The following is an 8,891-nucleotide window of genomic DNA, read 5'->3' as shown; positions in this document are numbered from 1 at the left end:
GCCTAAATATTGGAGCTCCCCCACATGTGACCCCATTTTGGAAACTAGACCTCCCATGGAACTAATCTAGATGTGCGGTGACCACTTTGAACCCCCAAGTGCTTCACAGAAGTTTATAACGCAGAGCCATGAAAATAAAAAATAATTTTTCTTTCCTCAAAAATTATTTTTTAGCCCGCAATTTTTTATTTTCACAAGAATAACAGGAGAAATTGGACCCCAAAAGTTGTTGTCCAGTTTGTCCTGAGTACGCTCATACCCCATATGTGGGGGGGGAACCACTGTTTGGCGCACGTCGGGGCTCGGAAGGGAAGTAGTGACTTTTGAAATGCAGACTTTGATGGAATGGTCAGCGGGCGTCACGTTGCGTTTGCAGAGCCCCTGATGTGCTTAAACAGTAGAAACCCCCCAGAAGTGACCCCATTTTCTAAACTAGACCCCCCCAAGGAACTTATCTAGATATGTTGTGAGCACTTTGAAACCCCAAGTGCTTCACAGAAGTTTATAACGCAGAGCCGTGAAAATAAAAAATCATTTTTCTTCGCTCAAAAATGATGTTTTAGCAAGCAATTTTTTTATTTTCACAAGGGTAACAGGAGAAATTGGACCTCAATAATTGTTGCCCAGTTTGTCCTGAGTACACTGATACCCCATATGTGGTTAAACCACTGTTTGGGCGCACGTCGGGGCTCGGAAGGGAGGGAGCACCATTTGACTTTTTGAATACAAGATTGGCTGGAATCAATGGTGGCGCCATGTTGCGTTTGGAGACCCCTGATATGCCTAAACAGTGGAAACCCCTCAATACTAACCCCAACATACCCCTAACCCTAATCCCAACTCTAGCCATAACCCTAATCACAACCCTAACCCACCCCTAATCCCAACCCTAACCCCAACACACCCATAACCCTAACCACAGCCTAATCTTAACCCTATTTCCAACCGTAGCCCTAATTTCAACCCTAACTCTAATTCCAACCCTAACCCTAAGGCTATGTGCCCACATTGCGGATTCGTGTGAGATTTTTCCGCACCATTTTTGAAAAATCCACTGCGTTTTACCTGCGGATTTCCAGTGTTTTTTGTGCAGATTTCACCTGCGGATTCCTATTGAGGAACAGGCGTAAAACGCTGCGGAATCCGCACAAAGAATTGACATGCTGCGGAAAATACAGCAAAGCGTTTCCGCACGGTATTTTCCGCACCATGGGCACAGCGGATTTGGTTTTCCATAGGTTTCCATGGTACTGTAAACCTGATGGAAAACTGCTACGAATCTGCAGCGGCCAATCCACTGCGCATCCGCAGCCAAATCCGCACCGTGTGCACATAGCCTAATTCTAACCCTAGTTCTAACCCTAATTCTAGCCTTCACGCTAACCCTAGCCCTAGTGGGGAAAAAAATATTTATTTTATTATTGTCCCTACCTATGGGGGTGATAAAGGGGGGGGGTTTATTTATTATTTTTTTTATTTTGATCGCTGTGATAGAACCTATCACAGCGATCAAAATGTACCTGTAACGAATTTTGGAAGATGGCGGCGCCCATAGAGCAGACAGACGGACACCGGGGGTTGGTAAGTATGAGGGGGGGGGGAGGGAGGAAAATCGGACAGCGGGGGGGGGGGGGGGGAAATCGGACTGCGGGGGAAGATCGGACTGCGGGGGGAGAGGACAGGAGGACGGAGGGGAGGGGAGCGGAGGACAGCAATGACAGGACGGAGGGGAGATCGGTGGCAGATCGCTATTGCAGCATCGGCCATGGCTGGATTGTAATATTTCACCAGTTTTCATTGGTGAAATATTGCAATCGCTCTGATTGAAAGTGAAACGTCACTTTCAACAGCCAATCAGAGCGATCGTAGCCACGGGGAAGGGGGGGGGGGCGCGAAGAAACCCCCCCTGGGCTCAAGTACCATTCCCCCTGTCCCTGCAGGTCGGATGAAATTAGTTAACCCTTTCACCCGGCCTGCAGGAGCGCGATCCGACCATGACGCATATGCTGCGTCACAGGTCTGATTGGCACAGGTTTTCATGACGCATACGCTGCGTCAAAGGTCGGGAAGGGGTTAAAGGGAACCTGTCACCCCCAAAATCGAAGGTGAGCTAAGCCCACCGGCATCAGGGGCTTATCTACAGCATTCTGGAATGCCGTAGATAAGCCCCCGATGTATCCTGAAAGATGAGAAAAAGAGGTTAGATTATACTCACCCAGGGGCGGTCCGGTCCGGGGCCTCCCATCTTCTTACGATGACGTCCTCTTCTTGTCTTCACACTGCAGCTCTGGCGCAGGCATACTTGTCTATCCTGTTGAGGGCAGAGCAAAGTACTGCAGTGTGCAGGCGCTGGGCCTCTCTGACCTCCCAGCGCCTGCGCACTGCAGTACTTTGCCCTGCCCTCAACAAGACAAAGTACGCCTGCGCCGGAGCCGCAGCGTGAAGACAAGAGGACGTCATTGTAAGAAGATGGGAGGCCCTGGACCGGACCGCAGCGGGACCACCCCTGGGTGAGTATAATCTAACCTTTTTCTTATCTTTCAGGATACATTGGGGGCTTATCTACAGCATTACAGAATGCTGTAGATAAGCCTCTAATACTGGTAGGCTTAGCTCACCTTCGATTTTGGGGGTGACAGGTTCCCTTTAATGGGTGCAGAAAATGTGCAACATCGAAAACTCTCCAAAAAGCTCCTTATAAGACTATTTTCACATGTTGCTTTTTTTAACTTTTGTCTTTTTTTTTTTAATAAATTTTCAGTTGAGTCAATGATATTTCAGAAATCTCCTGCACGCAGCTTGGTTTTTGTGTCCGCAGTATTTTGTGCAATAGCTTGCTTTTTGCAAAATGCAGCATGTCACTTCTTTCAGGGTTTTTGACCCATAGAAAGCAATAGGTAAGAACAAAAAGACAGGCATCAGGTTTTGTGATTTTTTTATTTTATGTGAAACCTATTCATTTTTGTGATTTTTTTCCCCAAGTTTAAACCATAATGTCTTGATGTTCCTGGTGGTTGAGAATGGCAGTTTAGGATTAGTTCAATTTAATATGATCAGTATAGTTTAAGTAAATTAGTGATGTGTGAAAGGTAAACATTGTTCCACCATGGTGCGAAAATGAACAATGCCTGTGGCCAACCAAAGTGTGAAAGTAAACCATGTTCTACAAACTCATTTCTCTGCCAATGTCTTAGGTAAACTATTCCTGATCAATTCAGCTCTCCCCACTATTTTCCAAAAATGGTTTCACATATGTCTTGTATTGGTGAATGGTGTCCATGATTCTGCGGTGAAAGCAAAGATGAATTTTGGGATCCTAAAAAACGCAGCTAAACCTGCTTTTTGCAAGCCACTTCTTTACTGCCAAGAGAGCAGGTTTTACTGCAGCAAAAACGCAACATGTGAACACAGCCGTACAATTCTCCATAGTCTGTTGAGCACAAACTCATCTCCTGTCTCCGTAATGAGAGTCCGTATTCACTGTGAAAGGAAAATTCTGAGAGTAATGATCAGTCCAGGAGAAAAAAGCAGATTTCTCAGATATGTTACAAAGTTTCTAATTTTCACGTCAAGGGTCCAGTACATGAGATAGAAGGCAGCCGACCAGCTAATGTGTACATCAGCCTAGATTGTCTTTGGACAGAAGGATCACCAGATCCTTTACTGCTTAAAGAGAACCTGTCCCTACGACTTGTCTTTTTATTTTTTAGGAAATACTACATAAAGATTCTGGAGCATCTTCCTGCATAACTCAATGTTCTGTCCGTCCTCCTGAATAGTTGTGAAAACATTAAGAAGTGCGTCGTAGGATTCATCTTGACCTATCATTTGGGATAAATTGTGTAGGAACACATCACAAATACCTTAATAAATTTGGAGGAGGAATAGTATAAGAACAGTATAATGTAAAGACATAGGAAGCAATGCTCCAGCTTTGTTATTTCACGTAGAGAACAAACATTTACTTAAAAGGAATCTGTCAATAGGATCGCCCATCCTAAGCAGTCTATATGGGCTACATGATTAATAAAATGATACCTTGATATCTGCAATCTGATGTCTTATTCCAGAGAAATCCACATTTTTCTTACTGTATATGTTAAGATCTATGGGCTGGGCACAGATCTCCCTGAGAGTCTGTCTCTGGTGGTGAGTACTTCTACCCCTGTATGATGTTGATCAAATCAAACACACACAGTGTGGTTTCACTTCACACGTCCAGATAATTCCAGTACCAGAGTTATCTGTGTGCTGCATCAGGACCACACGGACGGCCGACGGGAAACAGCGCTACAGTAAGCGCTGTCCCCTGCTTGTGGTGCTGAAGCCGGCTGTCATCCGTTCTCCCCTGCTCTGCCAGCGATCAGCACGAGCCGGGAGAATGAAAGAAAACCCAATGTGGGGTCCCCCCTATATTTTACAACCAACCTGGCAAAACTCACAGAAAAGGCTCATCTATTAGATGTGCCAATTCTTGAGCTTTGTCCGGTTCTTCCCACTGCCCTGGTGTGTTGGCATATGGGGGGTAATAAGGGGTTAATGTCACCTTCCTTTTGTAAGGTGGCATAAGCCGGCTTAGTAATGGAGGCGTCAATAAGACACCTATCCATTACTAATGGTAGAGTAGTTAAAGGGTTAAATAAAACACAGTAAGAAAAAAGTATTTTACTGAAATAAAATACACAGTTTTTTCCATCTGTACTCTTCTGCCATTCCAAGCGAAGCCCTCGATCTCCTGGAAAAAAAAAGTCAAAATAAAAAAAACAATATATTTTCCCATGCTGAAGAGTTAGTGCCGCCAGGGGGTGCAGCTTCGGTGACATCACCGCTAGTCACTGGAGCTCCGCCCCCTGCATTTCATTCATTCCCCAGTCGTTTACAGCCGGGAGCGTCGCAGTAGCAGCGCTCCCGGCTGTAAAATGTAAATGCCCCCAGATATGGATTACGGCCTGGGACTGACTGTACGGCAGACAGGTATGGGTATATTGTTGGTTTTTTATTTTCTCTTTTTTTCCCAGGAGATCGAGGGCTTTGCTTGGAATGGCAAAAGAATAAAGATGGAAAAACTGTGTGTATTGTTTTATTTCATTAAAATACTTTCTTAGAGAGAGAGAGTGTGTGTGTGTTATTAACCCTTTAACAACTGTGGGATTAGTAATGGAGGTGTCTTATTAACACCTCTCCATTACTAAGCCGGCTTAATGTCACCTTACAATAGGAAGGTGACATTAACCCATATGCCAACACAACAGGGCAGTGGGAAGAACTGGACAAAGTTCCAGAATTGACGCATCTAATAGATGCACCTTTTCTGGGCAGCTGTGGGCTTTTTTTTAGGCTGGGGGGCCATATCCATGGCCCCTAACCAGCCTGAGAATATCAGCCCGCACCTGTGAGTTTTGTCTGGTTGGTTAATAAACTAGGGGGACCCGACGTAGTTTTTTTTCTTTCATTCATTGTCCCCTGCTCACCGGCACAGCAGGGGACAATGGATGAAAAGCAGGTTCAGTACCAGACGCAGGGGAACAGCTGCTTACAGTAGCACTGCTTCCCCTGCGGCGGTCCATGAAAACACGCTGACATCTGCATCGACCCATTCAAATGAATGGGTCTACATGTGTCAGTGTCTCCAGTACGTAAGAAAACTGTCACCACACATACCGGAGCCACTGATATGTGAAACCGGCCTAAAATAGAGAGTAAAGAAGAACACGCCCAACAATAGAAGTGTTTGTAATGAGAAAGCTCCGCTCTGCTGTGCTGCCTCTTCTCACACACTGACTGCTGTGATGAAAGCTCCTGGCACGATGCAGTCACACAGCTCTGCAGTGAGAGCAGACTGACTGCCATTACAATTCTCACACAGAGAAACCTGCTCTGCGCCATTGTGGAGAGTATGCCTCTTCCCTGTGCATGTTGCTGACTGCGTATGATTGAACAATGTCATATAGTGGCAGACTCTTGGGGTGATCTATGCCCAGCCCATAGATTTTAAACAGCACATTTAAATATTAAGAAAACAGGGATTTATTGTGAGTAATGATGGGGTCACACTGCGTTAAGACGGACTGCGTTACACCGCGATGTAATGCAGTTGGTTAACGCTGCCATTAACCCCTATTATACGGCACATCACCAACGCATGCCATAATCTGCATGCGCTAGCGATGTGCCGTCATTCAGTGACGGCGCCTCGGACATGGGCTGCAGCATCTGAGGCTCCGTCGCCGCTAGCACAGATGAATCATCTGCGCTAGCGGTATAGCATAACGTGATGGCGTGTATGCTATAGCGTTAACGCAGCCCGTTAATGCTATGTGTTGAACGGGCTGCTCTAACGCAATATAAACCTGGCCTAAGACATTGGATCACAGATATCAAGGTATTACTTCACTCGACTTACTATGACCTACATGCCCATACAGACAGGTGGGAGGGGGAGGGGGAGGTCGGTTAATCCTACTGACAGTCTCTTTAAAAGAGGGATGACAGGAGAGTGGACAGATCCTCTTGATCTACTGTAGCTAACCACTTATTCAACTCCCACTGCAAATTAGGTTTAAGCACAATTGAAAATATTGTTCTCAGCAGCACATCATCATCCTGTGTAAACAGAACATGTGCTGCCGAGAACATCATTCTTTGTGTGATTAGAAAGGTGGTTAGTCTGTAAAGAACAAGAGCCCTTAAACCAACCCCAATGGACTTGCATGTAGCCAGTGAATGGTTGTATACTACCTGAAATGGCCACATCTAAGTAGGCCTTAACCATATTTTGCACATACAAACATTGCCAGGCCTTTCATTACCTGCGGCAGGTGTACTCCGGGTATCAGATCTTTACATGTGCACTTATGAGGACAGATTATTTAGAAAGTTGAATAATTCTGAGATTGCAGTTCTCAGTTAAAGTTGTGTTGCGCTATATTATTCTTGTTTGATTGGTTTATTGCAAATAGCAGGAAGTTAATAACTTTTGCTAATAAACCTAACTTATAATGGGGGAGTTGAATACATTTTGACTGCAACAGTGTGTCTGGTGTTGCAACTTAAACCTATATTGGTGTAAATGAGGCCCTTTCTGTTACTCTTAAATGTCTATACCAAGCTAATGAAGGTAAATTCATGGATATAAATCAGGTTTTTCATTATGAACCAAGAAGAAACACTAACAAGTTACATCGAATGTTACAGTAGATTTGTGAAGTTTTTCTCAGGTCTAATATGCTCTTCAATGGACTTAAAAAAAAAAAAAAAAATAATGATCAGAACAAGTAAAGTGCAGGAAAGAGCCTAAATAGTTACTTTGTGGATAATCTAGTTCATTCCTCACAATATATAATGACGATTAGGCCGGGGACACACTTAACGTATAAAAAAACGGTCCGTTTTTCACGGCCGAGAATCGCACAAATGTTTCAAAAACAGTGATCCGTGTGCAGTGCGAGGATGCGATTTCCTCGCATCAAATGATCCGTGTGACATCCGTGTGACATCCGTATGGCATCCGTATGCCGAGATTTTCTCGCAAGCTTGCAAAACCGACATCTAATGGATTTATGTGCTCAAATGTTCGGGAAAACATATATACAGTATATCTATATATCTATCATTGAGACACATATATATATTCTGTATTTATATTTCATTCAGCGCGATATCTGTGAAAAGCCGGTAATTCAATTGCCGGCTTTGCATTTCTCCTTCACAAACCCGACAGGATATGAGACATGGTTTACATACAGTAAACCATCTCATATCCCCATTTTTTTTGCATATTCCACACTACTAATGTTAGTAGTGTGTATGTGCAAAATTTGGCCGCTGTAGCTACTAAAATAAAGGGTTAAATGGCGGAAAAATTTGGCGTGGGCTCCCACGCAATTTTCTCCGCCAGAGTGGTAAAGCCAGTGACTGAGGGCAGATATTAATAGCCAGGAGAGGGTCCATGGTTATTGGCCCCCCCGTGGCTAAAATCATCTGCCCCCAGCCACCCCAGAAAAGGCACATCTGGAAGATGTGCCTATTCTGGCACTTGGCCACTCTCTTCCCACTCCCTGTAGCGGTGGGCTATGGGGTAATGAAGGGTTAATGCCACCTTGCTATTGGAAGGTGACATTAAGCCAGATTAATAATGGAGAGGCGTCAATTATGTCACCTATCCATTATTAATCCAATTGTTTGAAAGGGTTAAAAAACACACACATGATTAAAAAGTATTTTAATGAAATAAACACAGCGGTTGTTTTAATATTTTATTGCTCTCTCAATCCATTTTCAGACCCTCGCTTGGCAAAACAATAAACACACAAGATACATACCCTCTCTGATGAACTGTCACGTCCCACGAGGTAATCCATCTGAAGGGGTTAACTAATATTACAGGCAGAGCTGCGATAAACCACTCGCTCGTGCCTGTAATCCCCGGGTGCTGAAAGGAAAGCAGTGATCTATACTTACATTCAGTCGCGGTGATGCGCCCCTGCTGGATGTTCTCATGAACTGCAGCCTGGGAACTTTTTCCCACGCTCCAGGTCATATGAGGACATCCACCAGGGGGCGCATCACCGCGACTGAAGGTAACTATAGGTCATTGACCTACATTTCCTTCAGTCGCGGTGATGCGCCCCCTGGTGGATGTCCTCATATGACCTGGAGCGTGGGAAAAAGTTCCCAGGCTGCAGTTCATGAGAACATCCAGCAGGGGCGCATCACCGCGACTGAATGTAAGTATAGATCACTGCTTTCCTTTCAGCACCCGGGGATTACAGGCACGAGCGAGTGGTTTATCGCAGCTCTGCCTGTAATATTAGTTAACCCCTTCAGATGGATTACTTCGTGGGACGTGACAGTTCATCAGAGAGGGTATGTATCTTGTGTGTTTATTGTTT

The sequence above is a fragment of the Ranitomeya variabilis genome, chromosome 2, assembly GCF_051348905.1.
Source record: "Ranitomeya variabilis isolate aRanVar5 chromosome 2, aRanVar5.hap1, whole genome shotgun sequence".
NCBI classification, from domain to species: domain Eukaryota; kingdom Metazoa; phylum Chordata; class Amphibia; order Anura; family Dendrobatidae; genus Ranitomeya; species Ranitomeya variabilis.
The sequence above is the reverse complement of the archived record's forward strand: the minus strand, read 5'-3'. Positions refer to the sequence as shown.